A 25,967-nucleotide genomic window follows, 5' to 3' on the forward strand; every position below is an offset into this window, starting at 1 on the left:
AACACATACAGGTAGTTCTCAACTTACAACAGTTCATTTACTGACTGTTCAATGACCCTGAAAAATATGACCACTTTTCACAGTTATGACTTTTGCAGCATTCCCATGGTCATATGATCAAAATTCAGATGCTTGGCAAATGATTCAGATTTATGACCATTGTTTCCCAAGGCCCTGTGATCACCTTTTACAATCTTCTGATGAGGAAAGTTAATGGGGAAGCCAGATTAATTTAACTGGGTTGCTAATATTTCAACTGCAACAATAAATAGCAGCAAACATCTCTGAGAATGTGTGTGTGTGTGTGCGCGCGCGCATGCGCGCGTGCACGCACATGGAGGGAGGGAGGGGGAGAGAGAGAGAGAGAGAAAGAGAAAGAGAGAGAGATTGTGCTGGATTGTGATGCAGACAATTATAGCTACTTAGTAATTTTAATACCTAAGCAAGCTAAGAATAATGACTATACAATCCGCTACTGGCTCAGTTTTCAAGCCACTTGCTATTGTTCTAAATTCTGGAAGTCTGTATGGTCTCTAATAGGGTGTAAGTATGCTTTCCAGAAGATGTGACCACATTTCAAAAAGCACATATGAAAACAAAATGGATGAATATAATTAGGTTGAGTAACACTTCTCTAATTGTGACATTCACATTAATCATTTCCAAAAGAAATAGTTGCATGACATCTGGATGCAAAGGCAGTATTCAGAGATTTTCATGACTTTTATGCACTTCACCTTAAAGAAATACTTTTTCTTGCATAGCAAGTAGTTCAATAGTGTAACAAGGTCCATAAAATTTAGTATGAATTTTCTATAATTGTCAAGTCGTTATAGAATTTTTATGACTGACAAGCAAGCATGTTTTTGGGCATGTGTGGAGTTGTTACATCTGGACGACATTTACCTTGTTTTGCTACAGGTTAATGCCAGTAGGAGATATGTGGTGGCCCAAAAGATCTATGGCTCTATTTGTCCTGTCTGTCAATGAGATGATGCTTTCAGAGGCATTGCAATAAAACCTGAATGTGTTCTTCATGTTTGGAGTACAACAGAGTATATGAGTATGTCGACCAGATAAATTATGATATGCTGGTCATGGAAAACTTCATTCATACAATGTTGAAAGATTTTAGCAGCGTTACATAGATTAAGTGTTGAAATCATGTATTCAGAATGATCAAATATGATATAAAATCTGCTTTCTTTATATATTTTTTCTGAATATGCCCTATGTATTCTGCTACTCATTGCATGTATTCTACATCAAGTCAGTTTCTCCAGGTTTGGTTTCACTGACAGTGGGTGCATCTGGTCCTGACGAATGCTGTGTATATCAACCTTAGCTACCTGAATGATGGGGATTTCATTCTTAGGATGGAGTTTTTGCAGTTCTCCCTGAATATTTTCCATGGTCTCAAATTCCTCTGATTTGTGACAATTTCTAATTGCAAATAGTTTGAAAATAATATCTCTCTACAGATCAGTATGGGCCTACTACAGAAAGTCAAAGTCAAGGATGACATTTCTGTCAAAACTAAAAGAATTATTTTAGGATAAATTATCTTTATTAACCTTTAACAATGTTAAAAATCCAAAATGCCCCACCAGTGTTAAATCTCTACATGCCCAAATTTTGCTCCGAAATTATACCAAGTCCATTTTTGGAAATTCTAAATGATACTTATATGTTATTAATGGTTAATATAGAAACATTTCTCAGACTCTTACATTTGAACATTCACAGCCTTGAAAGAACAAATCACACAGATGTTACTTTTACATTACATTCTCCAGGATTGAATGAATGCTTTCATGGTATTTGACGTAAATAAAGTGGTAGAAAGAAGTGTCATAAATTGAATGCCACTGCTCTGCTTTGAGTTGTCAAAAAGAGGCAGAGTGGAATTTATTTTTATACCTTTAAGAACCCCATCCGTTACACAGGTCTGCAAAAAACTTTTTTCGAGAGCTGTTTTGATTAATCCATGTAATCTTTATGTTTTTTGGTGCACTGAATCAAAAAATGACCTCCATTTTGTCATAGGACATCATGTTTCCTGACAATTTAGATAACTATGTTAAATAAGGCAGTACCTCAAAATAAAAGGAAATAGACTTATAAAATTATAATTTTATTACAATATTTTCATGAAAATCCTTTTTTGAACTGAAATGAGCTCACCTACACACACTAAACTCAGTTCTTCCTTGTGAGGCTCCTCTTGGTGCATTTACACTTGTGAATAGCATCTGGAATGTCACTCTGAAGCATCCAACAGTAGTCTGCCATCATTGTAATGCTCCATTTTCTCTGGTATCTCCTTTCCATCTCTTTAATGTTGTGGTGGAATCATTCACCTTGTTCTTCACTCACAGCTCCCAAATTTTCAGGAAAGTAGTCAAGGTGGGATTGGAGGAAATGCACTTTCAAACTGATCAGGCAACCTAAAGCTTGAAATGCTTTCAGCATTCTTCCGATGATCTTTTTGTAGTGAGGATCTTTGTTATTGCCTAAAAAAATTTCTATGACTTCTTTAAATGAAATCCACCCTTCTTTTTCAGGATCTATCATGGTATTGACAAACTCTTGATCAACTATAAGCCTTCTAATGTCTGGTCCAATGAACACACCTTCCTTCAATTTTGCCTCCGACAGGCATGGAAACTTGGTGACCAAGTATTTGAAGCATTCTCCATCTCTTGGAAGTGATTTTACGAATTGCTTCATCAATCCCAATTTTATGTGGAGAGGTGGTAGAAGAACTTTATGGGAAGGTACCAAAGTTTCTTGGAGGACATTTTTTTCACCGACTGTTAGCACCCTCGGCTGCCAACACTTCTTGGTCCAGTGATTTTGTCGGTCTCGACTGTCCCATAGACACAGAAATCAAGTGTATTTGGTATACCCAGTTTGTTGCCCGAGCAGCATGCACAAGATCTTCAAGTCCCCACACACTTGCCAACCATAGTCTTCATATTTAAGTTTACGAAGAACCAATTCCAAGTTCTCATAAGTTTCCTTCAAGTGTATGGAATGACCTACAGGTATGGAAGCGTAAAAACCATTGGGGAGTAAAACTGCTTTGAGACTTCTTTTTGAAGAATCTATAAAAAGACACCATTGCTCTGAATCATATTGGATTTTAAATTGACCCATCAGACCTTCGACATCAATGCAATAAACCAACTTGTCTTCCTGGGTGAAGTAAGCAACAAACTCCTTTTCATGATGTCTGAGCCATGAAGATGACACTCCTGGCAACAATAAATTCCTGCTTTTCAGCCTTGATCCGAGTAACTAAGTGGCATCTTTGGGAAGATTCAAGTCTCTTACCAAATCATTCATCTCCTCCTGAGAAAACAAATTTGGTCTTGTATCATCTTCAAAGTCAGAACCTGATTCATCATCTGGTTCAGGTATGACTTCACCTTCATTGGAGCTAGGTATCTCTTCCAAGGTAGCAGGGGGCTTAGGTACTGGTATATCTGTGCCATGGGGGATAGGACAAATTGGAGTTTGGAGTTTTATTTTATTTATATGCCGCCCTATTCCCTGAAGGGACTCAGGGCGGCGAACAACTCAAAACGGGAGGGGAACATACAAATACAAGACAGACATTTAAAATGGCCAACAACCACACCTGTTGAGAGGGGAAGGGAACTCATCAACCCCAGGCCCGCCGACACAGCCAGGTTTAACAGCTTTTCGGAAAGCCAGGAGAGAGGTGAGAGTCCGAGTCTCCGCGGGGAGTTTGTTCCAAAGGGCCAGAGCTGCAACAGAGAAGGCCCTCCCCTGGGTTGTAGCCAGATGGCATTGGCTGGTGGATGGAACCCGGAGGAGGCCGACCCTGTGCGATCTAATGGGTCTTTGGGAGGTAATTGGCAGCAGGCGGTCTCTCAAGTACCCAGGTCCAATACCATGAAGGGCTTTATAAGTAATAACTAGCACCTTGAAGCATATCCAGAGACCGATTGGAAGCCAGTGCAGCTTGCGGAGGATAGGTGTAATGTGGGTGTATCGAGGTACACCCACAATCGCTCGCGTGGCTGCATTCTGGACAAGTTGAAGTCTCCGAATGCTCTTCAAGGGCTGCCCCATGTAGAGTGCATTGCAGTAGTCCAGTCTTGAGGTCACGAGGGCGTGAGTGACTGTTGCGAGTGCCTCCCGGTTCAGGTAGGGACACAACTGGTGCACCAGGCGAACCTGGGCAAATGCCCCCCTGGTCACAGCCGACAAATGATGTTCTAAAGTCAGCTGTGGATCCAGGAGGACTCCCAAGTTGCGAGCCCTGTCTGAGGGGCGTAAAATTTCACCCCCTAGCCTGAGTGATGGAATGCTAACCAAATTTTTGGGAGGGAAACACAACAGCCACTCGGTCTTGTCTGGATTGAGCACAAGCTTGTTATCCCCCATCCAGACCCTGACAGCCTCCAGGCACTGGCACATCACGTTGACCGCTTCACTGAGTTGGCACGGGGCAGACAGATACAACTGAGTATCGTCCGCATATTTATGATATTTTATCCCGTGCCGTCAAATGATCTCACCCAGTGGCTTCATGTAGATGTTAAACAGGAGGGGGGACAGGACCGAACCCTGAGGAACCCCATATTTCAGGGGCCTAGGGGTCAACCTCTGCTCCCCGACCAACACCGACTGCGACCTGTACGAGAGGTAGGAGGAGAACCACTGAAAAACGGTGCCTCCCACCCCCACCTCTCGCAACCGTCGCAGAAGGATACCATGGTCGAGAGGTCAAGGAGCACTAGGATAGAGGGATGACCTCCATCCCTGGCTCTCCAGAGATCATCGATCAGTGCAACCAAAGCGGTTTCCGTGCTGTAGCCAGGCCTGAATCAGACTGAAAGGAGTCCAGATAATCGGCTTCATCCAAGGACCGTTGGAGTTGAGAGGCCACCACTTTCTCAACAACCTTCCCAATAAAGGGAAGATTGGAGACTGGGCGATAGTTGTTCAAAATGGCTGGATCCAGCGATGGCTTCTTCAGGAGGGGTCTCACCACCACAATCTTCAATGCCAGTGGGAAGAAGCCCTCCCGAAGAGAGGCATTCACCATCGCCTGGATCCAGCTCCGTGTCACCTCCTTGCTGTTCGCGACCAGCCAGGAGGGGCACGGGTCCAGTATACATGTGGCAGCACTCACCGCTCCCATGGCCTTGTCCACTTCATCAGGGGCAACAGGTTGAAAGTCAGTCCAGAGATGTTGTTCAAGACTTTCCCCCAGTACCCTGGCTGGCTCTGTGCAATTGGAGTCCAGGTCCATCCGAAGCCGAGCAACTTCGTCCGCTAGGAACTGGACATATTCCTCTGCTCCACCCTGTAAAGGGTTATCCGCAACCCTCACGTTTAGGAGGGAGCGGGTCACCCTAAACAGGGTGGCAGGGCGGGACTCGGCGGACGCTATCAGAGCGGCAATATAGTTGTTCTTGGTTGTCTGTATTGCCGAGAGATATGCTCTGATGCAAGCTTTTAATAGTGCTCGGTCTGACTCGGATTTACTGCACCTCCAGTGGCGCTCTAGGCGCTTGTTGGCGCTCCATCTCCCGGAGGTCCCGGAGGTCCTCGGTAAACCAAGGGGCCCTCCTGGATCCACTGCCACGGATTGGCCGTAAAGGCGTAATCCTGTGGAGACCCTCAGCCGCCACCGAGTTCCAAGTAGTGACTAAGATCTCCACTGAGCTGCAGGCGAGAGTATCAGGCATAACTCCAAGCACCGTCTGGAAACCCTGGGGATCCATAAGACACCTGGGGTGGAACCACCTAATCGGTTCCTCCTCCCTACAGTGGGGGATTGGTCTCCGAAAGTCGAGCCTCAGTAGGAAGTGGTCCGACCATGACAGGGGCAAGGTCTCACTACCCCTCAGACCAAGATCACAACTCCACTGCTCTGAGAGAAATATGAGGTCGAGTGTGTGACTCGAATTGCTGAGTGAAGATTGGGGTATGAAATGGGATGCTTCCATTTGGAATTAAACCCTTTCACATCGCATGAACAAAAGTAACAGTCATCACTATGGTTCTTTTCCTCTTGCCATACTATAGGAATCCCATAACAGAAAGATTTTTTCTTACCCTTGAACCAGTTTCAGAGGTCCTCAACACACTGTTTGCACCAGTGGTGGGATTCAGCCAGTTCGCACCTATTTGGGAGAACCGGTTGTTGGAAGAAATCTCCTCTTGTTTTTTCCCACTTTACAGGGATTATCCTGTAAGTTAGGTAGGAAGGAAACATTCTGGTGTTGTTTCTAGCCTAATTTTGATTGCCTTGCTTACAGAAACTGCCTCTCTGGTTAAACCTTATTACATTGTAATAGCTAAGGCGAAGCGCCCATCAACCTGAGTGACATTGAGTTGGCTATGGCCTCCCAGTCACATGAACACTGAGCCCCACCTACCCAGATGGTCATTAGGGCAGAGAACCAGTTGTTAAATAATCTGAATCCCACCACTGGCTTGCACACTTTATGAGACACCCAAACTTTATCTTGATCTCCAATTTTTAGTCCAAAGTATGCAAAGTATACTTTTTTCACAAAGTCTGTAATATTCTGCTGTTGCTTCAACACTGTATACCGTATATACTCGAGTATAGGCCGACCCGAATATAAGCCGAGGCACCTAATTTTACCACAAAAAACTGGAAAAGTTATTGACTCGAGTATAAGCCTAGGGTGGGAAATGCAGCAGCTACCGGTAAATTTCAAAAATAAAAATAGATACCAATAATGTTTTTGAATATTTATTTCAAAGAAAAACAGTAAACTAGCGGTGTATTCAATGAAATACTTCACTCACCTCATGATGCTGATGTCCCGCTGTGATGCTGATGTCCCGTGCAGCCGCGGGAGCGATGTCCCGCCTCCTATGACACACGGCACAGTGATTCCTATCATTGGATCACTGTACCAGAGGAGGTGGGACATCGCTATGTGGCTGCTTGCCATAACAAGGAGGAGGTGGGACATCGTTGCAGAGCAGCAGGAGGGGGAGGAAGGGGAATCGTAAGACAGCCCTGCATTACATTAGATCGTGAGGAGGGGGGATGGTGCGGTGTGCGCTGCACGGCAAACTGACACAGAGGGAGAGGAAACTCACAGGGGCACTGGGCCATTCACGAGTGTCACCCAGCGGCATGGCCCCGCCCCTTTTTCTCCTCCATTCCGGGCAAATTTTTCACTGACTCGAGTATAAGCCGAGGCGGCTTTTTTCAGCCCAAAAAGTGGGCTGAAAAACTAGGCTTATACTCGAGTATATACAGTATTCACCAAAGATGAAACAGAAACTGTCTGGCGAATTAATACACTTTCGCGGAGCCATAACATAACGGTTGAAGAATGACGAGCTAACATGAATTGTGATGAAAAAGTGTGAACAGCCTAGAACCAAGAACCTGATGATATTCGTGCACAAGTGTGGCATGCAGGAGAGAGCAGCTCTGTGTCTGTACACAAGACATCACAGTGCTGGCCATGCCCCCTGCACTGACCGGAGATGCTGCTATCTGCCATCTGTGTCCCTCCCACTGGATTCTTCAGGAAAGATTAACCCCTTCTACCATTAGAAGCACAGACTTAAAACTTGCTTAGCTTATGTATAGATTACTGACCATCAGATTTACAGTGCTATATTTTTTTTACAGAACTCGGACAAACCTTTAAAGTTTTTTTTGGCATTTTATATCTTAAATGCACTTATGTGAATTAATTAATAGTAATTTGGACTTTAAATTTGGTTAAAAACCCATAATATAAAAAGATACCAAAAATTTAAAAAAATGAAAAATTTGAAGACAATTTTGCATGTTGTGGCAAATCATGATGTCTAGGAGTTTTTTCAATATTTTATTTGTTTTCAGCACTCCAAAATACATGGAAATTAGATGAAAATAATCAAACAGCTTAGTCGCAGACCTGTGTTATTGGCAGGCTGTGTAGAAAATTCTAATGGTGATATGGAGAAATAAACAGGGTACAAAATTGACATTTTATTCATGTATCACAACAGGGTTTTTTCCCCCAATCAGAATATTTCACATTTTTTTCTGGTCATGATCTGATCTGGAAGCCTATCAGGATAGATGCCAGGTACTTCCACTCCTCTTGGGATGATTTGGGGATGGAGTTCTCAGTCAATCTCTGGGATATGGAATATCAAAAGTCTCCCAAAGAGCCAGAAAGCCCTTGTTATCACTTTTCTTAATAATATCCAAGTATTGATTAGACATAATTTTAATTTCATTTGTTTGCTTTGTTTGAATGTGTTTAAGAAGTGGACATTTAAGTTTAAGAATTTAAGTGAGGCATTCAGAAACCTAACAACCAACAACCAATCAAACAAACAAACAAAAAAGCAGAGTTCTTAAGTGTTATCATTCAGCCTTGTTCAGAGTTGTTTCCTAATGATATCATAGTCCCAGTGAGGCAAGAATTAAATAAACAAGAGCACCTCTTAAATTTATAAGCAGAGATGCTCAAAATAAAGGAATAATAATCTAAATCTAAATTTTCTACTTTAAAATTCTATTGTCTAAACATTGGCAATATTGTGCATTTTACTTGAGTTATAGGCAAGGTCCTTATTAAAGAATAGCAATAGCAATAGCACTTAGATTTATATACCACTTTACAGCCCTGCCTAAGTGTTTACAGAGTCACAATATTGGTCCCAACAATCTGGGTCCTCATTTTATCAACCTCAGAAGGCTGAGTCAACCTTGAACCATTGAAATTTGAACTGCCAAATTGCAGTCAACTGGCAGTCAGCAGAAGTATTCTGCATTAGTGCATTCTAATCACTATGCCACCATTGCATTCTTAGAAAAAGAACTTTTCTTAAAATCTCACTGTGAAAGAACCTTGAAGGGGAAAAATGTACCTTGTTGCAGAAAGATACTATATTTATGCCCCATATTCTGTGAATCATTTTTTTTTCACCTAAATACTTTTGGCCTTAATTTAGAATGCAGCAGGAATTTCTCTATTTTTGCCATGTTTAACTTCTCATCTTTAAAGTTTTTTCTTCATTCTGTGAGAATTGTGACCCATTCTACCTTTACCATTTCATTAAAAGGATGAAACTTGAAATTTAAAGTTTACAATTGTTTTCCTCTTATAATTATCAAAAAGACTATTATTAAGTTGTCTCAAAGCCCTGAGAAGCGAATGATTATACCTGGAAGAATAATGACATATGCTGGTGAACAATTATATATTTTACTATTTAGGTTCAGGTAAAATAGTCAGAAAGGATAATTAGAATTGTAAGATTCAGCATCTAATGAAGATAACGTGAAGAACAAAGAGAGATCCAGTTCAAGCTTGTACAATATTCACGATTCCAAAGCATTAAATGAAAATGAGAGAAACTTTTAAAACTGGGATTAATATTTACAATACAATAGCAGAGTTGGAAGGGATCTTGGAGGTCTTCTAGTCCAACATCCTGCCTAGGGGTTTATCATGATGATATTGCTTCTTATTCTACTGTTATTGCCATTTATGACTTACATGACTCAGCCAATAAAATGCAACATCCAAGATCCTATTCCAATTGATCACAAATATTTCCAACCAGGTGACCTAATCATTGGTGGCATGACTTCTTTTGTCTTCATAACTAGAGATGTAGGAACCTTTGAGAAAGATCCCCATCATTCTACTGTGGGTGAATCTCTGTAAGACATAACTTTTTTTCAATAGTCTATATTGATCTAGATAAAATTATTTAGTATATCACTTCTATAGTATAGTGATTAGTATAGTATACCACAGTAGCCATAATTAGGTACCATGATTTAAATTTTTTTTTCTAACTATGGAATGATTTAGGAAAACTAACTGCTAAAACTTATGCTCTTTAAATAAAATTAGAAGAAAATTAAGCTAATCATTGCTAGTAGATTCAGACAAGAAAATATCTCTTCCTCTTTACGCTCCAGTCCCTTTCCTTGACATAGGAATTACAGCATTAGCCTCTAAACCAGACTCTACTGATGATATGAAATTACATTGAACCATGGGAATAATAATTCTCTTTAAGCAGAATTACATATATTTTATGTCAGCAAATGAGACATGCAGTTTTTTTTACAGAAATAATATTCTTTTTGAACTCATTTTTTTTCAGAATATTAAAAGGAGCCATTTCAAGTGTAAGAAAAAAATAATTAATCCAATTTTATTTCCCAATTATGCAATGCTAACATCCATGTTACATGGTTGTTAATTATTCTGGTCAGTTTTACATCATTAGAATTCCTTACAAACAGCAAATATATATATTTTTAAAAGCTTGTGATTATTCCTCTCAAATATATTTCTGCCCTTTTTATAGGTAGTAACAACATAGTGTGAAGTGATGACTACTACTTTCTGAAATCATTTTAATGGAGCTAAATCTATTAATCAGATAACATGAAAAAATAATGATTGGTTTCTTCCAATAGAAGTAATAGCCATATTGCCCTTTTTGGTTACAGAATTCTATTTGATACAGTATCTAATTCTGTTTGCAGAGTCATGACTAAATATTATCAGCATATTTTGACTATGATATTTGCTGTGAAGATGATCAATGAAGATCACCAACTGTTACCTAATGTTACCCTGGGCTTCAGAATCTGTGATAGATCTGCTGGCTATCACGCCAAAATGTATTTTTTCTCCAGCCAAAACATGTTTGTTCCAAATTACAAATGTGGCATCCTCAACAAACTCACATCAGTTGTTGGGACAATTGATCCTGGAATCTCTTTGATAGATATTTTAGACACTTACAAAATCTCACAGGTAAAACGAATTGGATTTTTCTTTTCAGATTGTAGTGGAAGACAAGACAATTGGATTTAATTAACTGTCCTGAACATTTATGCATTTTAAGTAAAGATATATAATATATCATAAAATAAAATAATATATCTTTGCGCTTCAAAGATTAGCCATAAATGATCATTACAAATTACATGTTGCTGATGTGCTGGGAAAAAAACCTATATAATGTTTATGAATTTTATTTATTTATATTTTATGATGTCATTAGATTTATATTTTGCTTTTATTTAGTGATCAAAGAGGCATGGCTAGTACTTTCTTCTCCTAGAGCTAGTCATCATTTATTGACAATAATTGGGAATGGCACTTTATTACTAAATTCCAGAGCTGCTGACTTGATCATGCCAGACTTACAACCTCAGCTCTACTTTCATCATAAGTGAATCACCAGAAAGATGACATTTCATGTTATGATTATTGCTTAGGATTTCATATCTGTGTTCTCCATTAAATCTAGTTAATTTTGTCAAATGACAATTAGGTGACCTTTGTTGCTATGATGGTCATAAATGTGCACTAGTTTTGAAGTTCCCCATATGACTGCAGGCCACTGTGATATTGTTAAATGAAATGATTCACAGAAAAACCTGCCCCCCACAACTGCTAGAATGCCAAACAGTGACTAAATGAGACAGTCAATAAGTGAGGACTGTATATAAATATATCTATAACTATGTGATGAGTTAGTTAAGTTAAGAAAGTGGGACTGGCCAAAAGTTATCCAATGAGCAAACATGGTTGAAAACAAGCAACGGGGTCTTATTAATCTTTATCCAAAGTTTACTTATAATATTTCTTTGAAGCTGGGATCATCATAATGGATGTTAACAAAGAATATGCCATTCAATCAAGGAGAAGGTTGTTGTGAGAAATGAACAAGAAGAGATATTCAAACTCTTAATATTGGCGAATGATACATTTGAGTAAAAAAAAAAAGAGTAATTCTTACTTGACGTTTTGTCTCTTTCCTCCAATATCTTATCTTAACTTGAGCTGATTAGATACTTGAAGAGGAAGTGACAGGACTGTTCTTGCTATGCAGTATAGCAGTTGGCTGGGAAGGAAGGAAGGAAGGAAGGAAGGAAGGAAGGAAGTGAGGAAGGAAGGAAGGAAGGATGGATGGACATATGTAAAAAATAAGCCAAAGTAGGGATTCTTTATGGAGGTAAATTCAGGGGATGAATTCAGATGATAAGATTATAGTTTTGAAAGAGAACATAAGGATCATCCATCCCACAATAAACTCATTAACATCATCCACATAGAAATTATGTGAAACCATATGATAATGTATTTCAGAACTCTAAACTTAAAGTGGATACATATTTTGCTTTGTCAATCTTATCCACTCAAAACAGACAGTAGCTTTTCTTTTTTTCTTTATATATTTAATTTTCATTTCATTTCCTAGTTCTCAACTGGCTCTTCTTCAAATGAAAGCCCTTTCTATTACCACATGGTTCCAGGTGAAGAACTTAATTACACGGGGATTATCCAACTACTTTTGCACTTCAGATGGACTTGGGTTGGGGTAATTGTTTATGGACTTGGTGGAAGAACATTTCAGCACCTAATCTTTTCATTGTTTGCACTCCATAAAATCTGCATTGCCTTCTTGGAGCAATTCAGACCAGTATATTTCACCAATGCGTTAGAAGATATGGAATTGCTTGCTGAAACTTTTCACCTTCTTGTTAAGAGCAAAGCCAAAGTTATTATAATCAGAGATAATAATCTTTCAAATTTAAGGTGGTTGTTGTATCTACCTGAAATGGAAATAGTTTCTATAAAGCCCAAAGATAAGGTATGGATCATGGCTTCCCAAATGGATCTTGCATCATTCTTTTATCAGAAAAGTTGGGATATACAAGTCCTCCATGGGGCTCTGAACTTTGCAACTTATTCAAATGAAGCTGCAGGATTCCAACATTTTCTTCAGACAAGAAATCATATGTCCTCCAAAGAGGATGGTTTCCTCAAAGAAGTGTGGGAGCAAGCATTTGGCTGTGTACTTCCAAATCCATCTGGGAATGAGGAAATGGAGGATGTCTGTACAGGGAGAGAGAAACTGGAGAGTCTTCCTGGGGCCTTTTTTGAAATGAGGATGAGCAGTCACAGTTACAGTATATACAATGCAATGTATGCTGTGGCACATGCTTTACATATCATGAAGTTGAGCCAACAACATAGGCAAAAAATGAGTGGCAAAAAGTTTGATCTTCAGGATCTGCAGCCATGGCAGGTAATTTGATGAATAATCAAATATGTTGGACATGGGATGTGAATTCCGTTTACTTGCTAGCATCTCTCAAACACATGAACACAAAGAGTAGTGAGATGTAAATGGAAAGTTCATAAAGATTTTTTTTTACAATTTCTCTTTATCTCTTTTCTCCTTTTGGGTTAGGGTAGTAATCTTGGTACATTTTCTTTGAACATCTCATCTTGCTTATTCTCTATCTCTTTCTTGAAGGCTGTATCTGTTGAGATATGTCCTTTGCCTATTCTTGTAACAAGCTTTATTTTGGGTAGAATTACAAGAATTGTTTGATTAGGGGAAATCTCCATTGTAAGAAACATCATCAGAAGCATTTTAATCAATAAGTTTATGGGCCTAAAATAGTGAATACAATAGGAAACTTTTAGGATGTGTAGAAGCTGGAAAAATAGAGAATTCTATTTGGTGTTTTGTAATGAAAATACTCCTGAGGCCACAGGCAACTGTTCTCAAGAATGAATGACTTATGCATGCAGAATGGACACTATAAATGACACAATAGCAGGAATGTCTGCTTGGAGTGCATGATCAATCTTTATTCATCTATGAATTGAAAGCAGTCCATGACTATTTCAAAATCCTTACCACACTGTATTACAAAAAGATCATGTTTTCAAAAAGATATATATTTTAGGAGAGTATGAAATGAGAGTATAAGATAAGGCCAACTGAATTAGTACGCAAATGAAATGCAAGAAACAAGAAAACATTAAAGGTCAGTTTATATACATATAACATGAATATTTATTATGTGGTTAATCTTTGGTGAGATTCACAGCTTTTGGGGCTGGTTAGTAGCTCAACAGCTCCAGTCCTAACCAAGGACCTAGGAACTGTTAAGGTAATGTCGGAGGATATAAGCTGTTCCAAGTACGGTGTTTTTTTGTAGAATCAGAATGTTCAAGTCTGATAAATTTAAAATTTCCAAATAGCGAGGTAGCCCTTTGGGTATTGCTCCAAGGGCTCCAATTACAATTGGGACAACACATGATTTCTTTTTCCACAGTCACTCAGCTTCAATTTGTAAGTCCCGGTATTAAGCGATTTTTTTTCTTGCTGTTTATCTTCAATTTGCGCATCTCCAGGTATTGCAATGTCAATGAACCATACTTTTTTCTTTTCAATTATTGTTATGTCCGGTGTGTTGTAGGCCAAGTGCCTGTCAGTCTGGATTCTGAAGTCCCACAAGATCTTGACTTTTTTATTCTCTAACACCTTCTCGACCTGATGGTACCAGTGGTTTTTGCTGTACTCAAATCCAAACGTTTGGCACAATTTCCAATGATCTTAGCAATGCAGTCATGGCGTTGTAGGTAGTCAGTTTGTGAAATTTTGCTGCACACACTGATCAAGTGGTTGACTATCTTGTCTTTCTCATTACAGAGGCGACATTTGCTATTGGTGGTAACATGTTGAATTTTTGCCTTCATGCAGTTTGTGGCTAAGGCTTGTTCTTGAGCTGCCAAAATAAAGCCTCCTGTTTCTTTTTTCAGTGCTCCTAATCTTAACCAGTTAATCCAGATCTTTTGGTCAGCTTTGCCTTCAATACTTTTCAAGTATTGGCTATGCATAGCTTTGTTTTTCCAATTTTCAGCTCACTTCTCAATTACTTCTTTTTTATATTCCGCTTTTGACTTAGTTGTCTTTAAAAGGACTCCTTTATTTACTTCCTTAATCATTGGTTCTTCACTTTTCTGGATGTAATCATTCAGGCTGTGCTTTTCTTCTTCCACAGTCTGCTTTACTTGTAGGAGACCTCAACCACCCTTTGCTCTTGGTAGGTACAATCTGTCAACATCATTTTTAGGGTGCAAAGCATGATTCATTATCACAAGCTTCCTTGTTTTTCTATCCAAATTGTCCAACTCCATCTGGTTCCAGTCAATTATTCCTGCAGAGTATCGAATCACAGGTATAGCCCATGTATTTATGGCTTTTATGATGTTTCTTCCATTCAATTTGGACTTGAATATCTTGCGAATTCATCGAATGTACTTGGCTGAAGTTAATTCCTTGACATTATTATTCATTAAGTCAGAGGCTTCTAAAATCCCCAAGTACTTGTAGCCTTCTGGTTTTACTGCCTTTATCATTTCTTCATTCTCAAGTTCTATTCCATCATCTTCTATGACCTTGCCTGCTTTGGTTGCCATTGTTGCACATTTGTCAATTCCAAACTGCATACCAATGTTTTGGCTAAATTCTTTTGTGCTTTCAATTAATAAATTCAGTTCTGCTTTTGTTTTACCAAACAGCTTCAAATCATCCATGTACACCAAGTGCAAAATTTTCAGTACTTTCTTTGCAAGTTCGTATCCACAGTTCATCTTCTTCAAAATGATTGTCAGTGGTCGCATTGAGAGTATAAAAAGTAGGGGTGAAAGGGAATCACCCTGGAAAATGCCTCGTTTAATTTCAACTTCACCCAGTACTTCTTCATTAGCTATAAGCTTCATTTTCCAGAGGGTCATTGAACTTTCCATGTATTTTTGTATTTTTCTGCTGATGCCAAAGACGTTCAGGCATTTGTTGATCCAGCTATGGGGAACTGAATCAAATGCTTTCTTATAGTCTATCCAAACCATGAACAGGTTGGTTCATCTTTTCTTTGAATTCTTCAGGATTAGTTTGTCAATAAAGCAGTTGGTCCTTTGTTCCTCTTGATTTTTTGCAGCAACCTTTCTGTTCTACAGGAAGCAAGTTATTTCTTTCCAAGTATCCATAAATTTGGTTTGCAATGATACCAGTAAGGAGCTTGCATGTTATTGGTAAACAGGTGATTGGTCTATAGTTTCCACGATCCTTTCCTTTTTCTTTATCTTTTTGGATCAAAAATATCCTTCCAGTTGTCACCCATTCATCATTTTCAGGTGTTTTAAAGATCTGGTTCATTTGGGCTGCCAATCTTTTGTGCACACTTGTAAGTGCCTTTAACCAGATGCCATGTAGCTCATCTGGTCCAGGTGCACTCCAGTTCTTCACTTTTCTTGACTGTCTTTGCACCATTTCTTTTGTTATTTTCACATCTTCCATTTTATGCACTTTAATACAGTGGTCCCCAACCCCCGGTCCGCGGACCGGTGCCAGGCCGTGGAGTACCTGGCACCGGGCCGCGCAGCGGCCGGGAGCCATGCAACGGCCGACTCTTCACTCATGCAGCGCCGTCGCCGGAGGGGGGGGAGCTGCGTGGAAGCACAGGAGCAAGTGAGGCGAGGAGGAAGAATCCCCCGCTACTACACCACCTCCGCCCCCTCCCCGAGTCAGCCATCCCCTCAGTGAACGCCTCCGCCTCTTTCTCCTTTCTCGCCTCAGTCGGCTCGCCTGGAAGCGAGGCGAGGAGGGGGCGGACCATGCGCTGGAAGCGGAGCCCTTGGAGGCCGCTCTCTTCTTTTTCCCGCCTGGCCTTGGCTTGTGAGAAGGAACGGCGGGAGAGGTAGAGAGAGAGAGAGAGAACGTCGGGCAGCCGAGGGCTGGGGGGGTCTTTTGAGGGGAGATGGGGGGTGCGCGATTTTGGCGCCAGATTCAGGCCGCCGCTGCCACTATTGCAGCGCACGGTGGAAAAGCGGCGGTCTTGCCCACCCCTTCCCTGCCTCCCGCCCGCTCCAGTTGCCGCAGCCAGGGGTGGGGGCTTGGTGCCTGAAGTCTCTTGCCTCTCTTCCAAAATTTCGCCAACAGGCATCGGTGAAGCGCGCTCTTTCTCTTCCTCACAAAACACATTTCCTTTCCCCCCACGCGTAGTTATTGGCGATATGGACTCTTGGAGGCTGCGCTCCCGGGTCGCGTTTCCTTTTTGCAGCCCACGAGAATGCCTGGTTCTGAGCCTCAAAAAACAAGAGTTCTCTTAAGGCTGCAAAAAAGGAATATACTTTGGTCCTTGAAGCGCTTTTCCTGTTATTTGGACATTATATATATACGTACGTACATACGTACGGTATGTATATATGCATGATTTTAAAAAAAATTAGTTGAGCACATGGAATCTTTTTTCTTTTAGTATATTTTGGAGGTGGGGGCCCACTTTGTTATTTAAGATAGTATCTCCTTTTATATATGGTAGTGAAGATACCTAATACTCCCACCCCCTATTTCCCCCACGACAACCTTGTGAGGTGGGGGGGGCTTAGATAGAGTGAATGGGCTTAATACTGTATTCTTTTTACATTGCTATCCTCTGGCTTATTTAATTTTGCCCTTGCTCTTTTTATCTTTGACCTTGATTAATTCAGCTGTTTATTCCTTAAAATCTACATACAAAATGGAAGGTGGGATATGATTCAGGTGTTGAATTGGGAAGGTGGATTTAAAAAGAATGTTTGTATTCCCCCATTTTCGCCCCCCCACCCCTGCGCGCGCTCAGCGGGCCACGGTAAAATTATCAAAGGCTGACTGGTCCGCCGCGATAAAAAGGTTGGGGACCACTGCTTTAATAGACTCCTCAATCTGTTTGATCCATTTTGCATTTCTGTTGTGCTTCTTGTTGTTTTCCCACAAATTCTTCCAGAATTTCAGAGCTTTCTCTTTATCAGGCTTTTCATTTGTTTTTACTCCATCTCCACTTTCTAAGCTTTTATAAAATTGGTGCTTATTTGCTTTCAACTGTGAGTTTTCCTTGAATTGAGTTACTCTGTTTTCATATCTCCACGATTCATATCCCATTTTCAAGTCTCCATGAAATTTTTTGATCTTCAATTCCAACTGAATTTTCCATTTAGGCTTCCTCTTCTTGCCTCTTTGTTTCTTTTGTATTTTCAAACCCAATTCTTTGGTGGTTATGAAGGCTGCTGCATACATCAGCTGGTTTGTTTCAGCTAATGTAGCGGTTTGAATGGTTTGCACAGCCTCATTGACCTTTTTTAGTACCTTTCTCAATTCTTTCCGGTTCACTTGGTTCAGCTTTGGCAAACGTGTTCTTTCAGCAACTTCCATTTGATGCTTTATTTTCTCAGCTAATTGAGCAATATCTGTTGGTGTTCTTCAGTGCTTCCTTGTTCTTTATCTTCCTCCATTTAAGCATCCTCTTCCTCACTTTCTTCCTCAGTTTGCTTTTGAGTCTGCAAATCATTTTTGATGTTACTCTTCTTTGTTGGTATAACTCAGACCATTAGTTTCTCTCTCTTCGATTCCTATTAATTCTGCTATAGTGAAAAATTTGTGGCTTAGAATTACACATCGTTGGTCCATTAGCCTTTGTTCACTGATATCACAGTCTGTGTGGTTCACCTTCCAAATCTGATACATTTGTTTTTGAAATCAACTTTTTGCTGGCTCAGACTGATAGTAAGCTTTCATAATAGATATATTTTTTTTCCCAAGTTCAGATTTTTCACTTTTTCTTCCAATAGCTTGTCAGCTCCATGCCCTGGTTGCCTAGCAGAGGGAGCTGAGCCCTGTAGCTCATTTTGCGCAGAATGCCCATGAGCCATAGCATCTAACGGAACCCTTGTTAATCCGAGCAATGGTTCAGCCGGCATAACTTTTTTTTGTATTCACCATATTTGAATGGGTTGTGGAGCAAATTTTGTCTGGCCCTTTACCTAAGAACTGTCTGATATGGTTGTACCTGTTCAGCATATCCCTTAGGATCATTAGAGTGCACAAGCCCCTCCACTACGACAAGGTAAAGCTCCTCAGAGTGGTTGTTGTTGTTGTTATTGTTATTATTATTATTATTATTTAATTAATTATTCAACATTTTTTCAATTCTTCTTAGGAAGTCTAACCATGGTAGAGAAGGTAGACAAACTAACCAGATTCCATCTAAATTGTATTTCTCCTATGAACACAGGACAGAAAATGGAATGATAACCATTAAAATGCAATTGAAAACAGACAGTTGTGGATTGTGCAGAGAAGCACAAGTATAGTGTTACCAGTATTTTTTAATTCTGCAAAGACAAATTATGCACACAATGTAGAAGAAGATGGGAAATAATTCAGTTTAGCAAAACTAAAAAAAATCCATGCAAAGGCCAATGAAATATCTCTTTCTGTTTAAAGGTAAAAGGGGATAGACATTCATTGGGAAAAAGGAAGAGAAAAGAGAGTTAGAAGAAAAAAAATCAAATAGTGCAATTAGTGAGCTTTCTATTTATAGGAAAAAGTCAGGGAGGGAGGGAGAAAGAAAGAAAAAAGGGAGAAGAGAACAAAGAGTGAGAACTGGTATGGCAATTGATAATCATTCTATCTTTCAATCTCTTACTCTGATGACCGAAGCAGTCATTTCCTGAGACCATAACTGCAGTATTTTCCACTCCCTTTCTTTCTTTTCCTATATCAGATTGAGAAATCTCATTCAGTCTGCTTTCAATTTATTTTGTCTCCCTTCAATTCCTCCCCTAATCATGCTATATACCCCTCTGTGATTTAATAACCTGATTCTCATTTGAGAAGAACTTTTCAATAACAAAATTCTTTTCCTATCATGGCATCTTATAGAAACAATGAAAATTGAGCCTTTCTTTTTTATTGATATTTTAAAATTTACTGTGTCCAAATATATCAATGACAGATTCTTTAGCATTAGAAAATAGTAATATTGACTATTAAGTTCAAGTTTTAACTCTTCCTTTCTGTAGCTGATTAATTTGAAACATTACTTTAGATATTAAAGTGATTTGATCTCCCCTGATCAGATGGTATCTAATAATAACAGGAGACAAGTTAGTTAAAGTGATGGCAAAAATAATAGAAGTTTGTTTATATTTATTTGTTGAATAACATGTTTTCCCTAATAAGTTATATTTTTGAATATTAAAATACACAGTTTTCTTGGACTGCATTATTTTTAAAGTTTGAAAATTAGTAGACCATAAAAGTGATTTTGGATCAAGAATCATAGATAATTATGTCTCATAATATGTTACAAATAAAAAGATATACTATTTTATCTATTACATTTTTATCCCACCTTTATTACCTTATAGTTCTATACATTAATCTTGCTCTCTTTTTACATGTTTGTTTCATATTCAGCTTCACTTCTTTTTAAAAAGAGTCTCATTTAACAACAGTGCTGGGGATAAAATTTCTTTTGACCAGCATGGAAAATTGATTACAGCTCTGGAGATTGAGAATTGGGTCACCTTCCCCAACCAGTCCTTGCATCAAGTGAAAGTTGGGAAGCTGGATCCCTGGGCTGTTGAAGACAAAAAGTTCACTATTCATGAGGAAGCCATCAAATGGCCCAGCACTTTCAACCAAGTGAGTTCAATTTGAAATGTGTGAGATGATATTCTAAGAGTAGCCGTGGGATTCAAATTTTTTTACACCGGTTCTGTGGGCATGGCTTGGTGGGTATGGCAAGGGGAAGGATACTGTAAAATCTCCATTCCCTCCCAATCAGCTGGGACTCAGAGGCAGAGAATAGATGGGGCAGAACCAGTCAGATATGGTATTTACCTGTTTTCCGAACTACTCAAAATTTCTGCTAATGGGTCTCCAGAACTGGTCAGAACCTGCTGAATACCCCCTCTGCCTAAGAATCTAACCTAAACCTCTGGAGTTGTTCCTCCTATTATTAAATCCAATTTTCTAATACCATTTAGGAAGCTACTTCAGAAACATTTCTCTATATTCGACTACTACATCAATTTGTTTTCACTTCAGATTATTATGTAATTCAATATTTATATAAATTGTAACCATTTTAAAATAAACACATATGTAACTTAGACATTCTGTCACTTTTTGACTGTAGAGTTTCTCAGGGTTTTGGTCTCAACATTCCTTTAAACCTGAGATATTTTGTGGTAATATTTTTAATTGATGAATTCTATAAACAATTCTGTATTATGAACCATCATTTCCAACTTAAGAAGAAGGAATGAATTAGTGAGATCCTATAATGGTTTTTGCTTTATGATTTTGATACCTCTTTAACTCTTAAGATATTTAAAATAGTAAAGAATGTTACTAATCAGCATCAACATCATATGTTTTATAAATTATTTGGAAATTTAATGAAATATTGAGATTTATCAGATTTACCCTTCATTAAATTTATCAGATGTAATAAAGACTTTACAAAAGTCATTTTAATATTGAGTAATGCTAATTAAAATTTAATTATTTAAATTCATTAATGGGGTTCAACGGAACTTATTTAAAGTTTGAAAAAAAGATTTCCCTATCTCTGTATTACTTTACTTTCAAAACCTTAAAACATAATAAAATATTAATCCTAAAAAATATTTTCTCATTAACAAATTAAATAAAAATAATCTATTATTGTTCCTTTTTTAATTTGTTAACTAAGAATATATTTAAAAATATAAATTGTACTATGATGGTTTTAACTGCTCACCATTGGATATAAATTTTTATTCAACGTTTGGCATCTCTTCAGTAGGATGTCTACTACCTCTAGAACCAACACCTTCTTATAAATTTCTTTCAAATATTTAATTGTATTCTGCATTACATTCTTTTTTCATTTAAATATCTCTGAAAAATGTGTTGCTATTTAGGTGTAATATATTTAATTATTTGTATTATGCAACAGTAAAAGTAGATATTTTCCAGAGTCTTAAAAAAACTTTTTGTTTTAGTTCCACTGAAATAATTTCAGCACTAGGGAATGGTCCAAGTGTAACATATTTCTAATCTAATTATATAATCCATAGTACTGAAAAAATAATTCAATTTTGAATAGTTTGGTACTTCAACTCATGAAAAAAAAATCTCAGATTATTACAATTGAAACTTTATTATAGAATATCAATCACGATTTTTCAACTTTTTCCCCCAAAACACATGATTACCATTTTCTTTTCTTTTTTCATTTATTGGGCAGACCATACCTGTTTCAGTGTGTACCGAGAGCTGCCTACCTGGATATTTTAAGAAAAAGCAGGAAGAGAAGCCTTTTTGCTGCTATGATTGTCTCCCGTGTCCCAGAGAAAAAATATCAAGCCAGAAGGGTAAGAGACATTGTAAACCAAATTTCCTTATTGTTCTGCAGGTCACCCTAAGCAGATCCATGAATGTATACGTGCAGGACATGAATTATATTCTTATCATTTAAGAGATTTTGCCCTTTTGATAAAGAGGAATGTTCCAACTTTCTCAAAGAAAGACCTCCCACAGAGTTAAGAATTTAAAGGGTTTCACCGGTATAAACTGAAATCTTCATAAAAGTTTGGAACCTAGGTGACTCAGCATATATCATTTCCAGGGCACATTGATTAGTTTTTGGATTTATCTAAAACTTTGTATACCATTTCCCATTTAAAAAAATATTGATACTTTTTACAAAATCCCAAGCATTTAACAAAGTTGATTTTTTTAAAAAACGCATGTCATTTAGTGGCCACAATTGGAACTTGGCACTTGGCATTAAATGAAACAACTGTTGTTAACTGTTTTATTTCAGTTTTCCTTTTCTCTACAGATCTTCAACGTAAGGATTGGTTCCTTTTTTATTACTATTGTAACTAAGAATGGTTGCTAAATAAGGCAGTCACTAAACAAGGATTATCTGTAACCTCTTTTACTCATTCCCTCATTTTTAGAATAATTGTGAGCCAGGGTGGCCCAGTGGTTAGAGTGCAGTACTGCAGGCTTCTTCTGCTGACTGCAATTTGTCAATTCGAATCTCACCAGGCTCAAGGTTGACTCAGCTTTCCATCTTTCTGAGGTCAGTAAAATGAGGACCCAGATTGTTGGGGCCAATAGGCTGACTCTGTAAACTGCTTAGAGTGGGCTGTAAAGTTCTATGAAGTATATAGAACTGAGGTATATGAGTCTAAGTGCTATTGCTATTCCAGAGTTGGGATATTTAGCAAGAAAATACTTGATGTTTTCACTTCTATTCATTGAAGAAGAAGTGAATGCAAGAGCACAAGCAGGCACACAATGAGTAATGTAAGGAAGATCGTTGTCTTGGTAGGAGGAAAACAGAAGCCTTTAGTGCCAAATTGATTTAAGGTTTGTCAGTGTAAAGCAACAGTGTAAGCCATACATAGGCTTTTAATCAACTAATTAAAGTCCAGAAATGTGTTAATAATTGTTAGCATTTTACAGGACCTCAGGAAACAGCAGCTTCTTCAAACAATTTTGCTCTGAGATGGGACAGGCATGGCATGAACTAACTGTAATAGAAAACATATGTCTGAAAGACATATGCTGCAAACGGTTACCGAAATCATTGTCTCCTTATAAATAAAGGAAACTCCAACTTTCACAAAATCATTTCTATTTTATTCAGAAAGTTTCAGAATTTTTTCATTTAAGGAGAATCAGGGACACCTTTCCTTTTGGGCATTAATTTTGTTTTATGACACAGAAATATAAGAATAGAACTAAAGATAAATTATCTGAAAGCAAGAAAACACTGATATATTTATATTTTATAATATTTTATTCAAGACTTTGTTGAAGATAGAAGTGAAAGTAAACCTAAATAAATAAATAGAAAATTAACAGAACAATAAAGTTGGAATAAATAAAGTTGGAGATTTGAAGCATGAGAACTAAATAAGCAATATGAAACAAACCTATGAAGAACTAATATTTTCCTTATTCTCCTGTGTTCCCTTATGTCCCAACTACAAGAGAAAAAGTAAGATAGCAAAAGTACTTAGATTTATATACTGTTTCATGGTGATTTACAGCGCTCTGTAAGCAGTTTACAGAATCAGCATATTACCCCCAACAATCTGGGTGCTCATTTTATCAGCCTCAGAAGGATGGAAGGCAAAGTCAACATTGAGCCTAGTGAGATTCTATCTGCCAAATTGCAAGCAAACGGCAGACAGCAGAAATAGCCTGCAGTACTGCATTCTAACCACTGTGTTAGTCCCGCTTCTAGAAATAACCTGTGATGATTCCAATAATAGTATGATTAATAAACAAATATTTATAAATTTATACATTTAAATTGTAGATATGCATGACTGTTCAAAATGCCCAGAAGATCAATATCCAAATAAGGAGCAAGATTCATGTATTGCAAAGAAAATATCTTTCTTGTCCTATGAAGAGCCAATGGGAATAGGGTTACTTACTCTTGCACTTTTTTTTACTCTCTGCACAACTGTCATACTCAGAATATTTTTGAAATACCACAATACTCCCATTGTCAAGGCCAATAACCGAAACCTCACCTACCTTCTACTCATCTCCCTCATCCTCTGCTTCCTCTGCTCATTGCAGTTCCTTGTTATGCCCAGCAATATAATATGTATTTTTCGACAAATTAGCTTTGGCATCATCTTCTCAGTGGCTGTGTCTTCTGTTCTGGCAAAAACTATCACTGTAGTTCTGGCTTTCATGGCTACCAAGCCAGGATCAAGGATGCGGAACTGGGTTGGAAAAGGACTGGCAATCCCCATTGTTCTTTCTGGTTCCCTAATTCAAACAGGCATTTGCATGGTATGGCTGTTTACTTTTCCCCCTTTTCCTGACATTGATACCCATTCAAAAATGGAGGAAATAATTCTACAGTGCAATGACGGTTCAGCTACCATGTTCTACTGTGTCCTGGGCTACATGGGCTTTCTGGCAACTGCCAGTTTCACAGTAGCATTTTTCTCCAGGAATCTCCCCAGCAGTTTCAATGAGGCCAAATGTCTCACGTTTAGCATGCTGATCTTCTGCAGTGTGTGGCTCTCCTTTGTTCCATCCTATCTGAGCACCAAAGGAAAATACATGGTGGCTGTGGAAGTTTTCTCCATTTTATCTTCTAGTGCTGGATTGCTTGTGTGTGTATATTTCCCCAAATGCTACATAATTATTTTTAGGCCAGAATTAAACAACAGAGAACAATTAATAAAAAGAAAATATTAATAATTACAACAAAAATCCCATTTCCTATAGTATTTTAATATCTCATAGGAATCCCGGTGTTAGCAAACAACTATGTGAATATGATATGTATACATTTGTGCTGTGTCATTGTACAAACAATCGTGGCAACTTGTTAAATTTAAATCTAGGTGGACTAATGCTAAGAATAATTGCCACATAATCTGGCAGTTTTCAAGCACTCAGCAGACAGAAAAGATCTGCAGATTTTCTCTATGCATTTAATAATTAGGATTTCATCAGCCAAACTTTATGATTACCATGGACCACATAATGTGAGGTTTGTGGTCATAGATACACTCAGGTCTCAGCAAAATGGGAATGCAATATACAGAACTAAATGTCACTTGACCAAAGCGATGATCAAGTTGCATTTGCAATTTTTCACTCAGCCAAAGTTAGAGATTATTGGGGTTGACCATCAATGATTTCAACAACCAGTGGTGATTGAATGACACCCAAATAACCATTTGTCTTGGTTAAGGCACAAGGCTAGAAAATGGGATAATGTGATTTCAACTCCTGCCTTAATCATGAAAGCCAGATAGGAAACTTTGGGCCAGCCATTCTCTCTCAGCCCATCACACCTCATAGGATTGTTGTTTTGTGGAAAATAGAAAGAGGAAGGTGTGTTGGATCCATCTGCTGCCTTGAGTTATTTATAAAAATAATACAGATGGGATATAAATAAAATAAATATAAATAAAACAGGCTTTGGCTGTACTTGGTAAAATTGAATGACTTTGGATTTGTGGAGATTCAGGATTTGGAACTTTAATTGTGAATGGAGTTGCAGTATTCCAGAAAAAATGCTACCCGTTCACCCAAACTGGTAGTAAAATAATGCTACCATTCACCCGGACAGTAAAAAAAAAAAAGTGTAGTCAAAAATGTGTAACAAAGTAAAAATAAATTTCGATGATCAGCTGTGCTGCGTGATGGTTGTATTTGGGGTCCGCTTTTGCTCCAAGGAGGCTTCCCTGAGGCCTGCAAGGCCAAAAATGGGGCTGAGGGGGTGCTGTGAAAGAAAGAAA

At 38.4% G+C, this 25,967-nt stretch overlaps 1 pseudogene; it reads left to right on the forward strand.

Annotated features, from left to right (window-relative positions):
- The first annotated feature begins 10,541 nt into the window (after positions 1 to 10,541).
- Positions 10,542 to 24,945, forward strand: LOC116521535 (annotated as a pseudogene).
- Positions 24,946 to 25,967: the final 1,022 nt, after the last annotated feature.

This window comes from Thamnophis elegans, chromosome Z, assembly GCF_009769535.1.
Source record: "Thamnophis elegans isolate rThaEle1 chromosome Z, rThaEle1.pri, whole genome shotgun sequence".
Classification (NCBI taxonomy): Eukaryota; Metazoa; Chordata; class Lepidosauria; order Squamata; family Colubridae; genus Thamnophis; species Thamnophis elegans.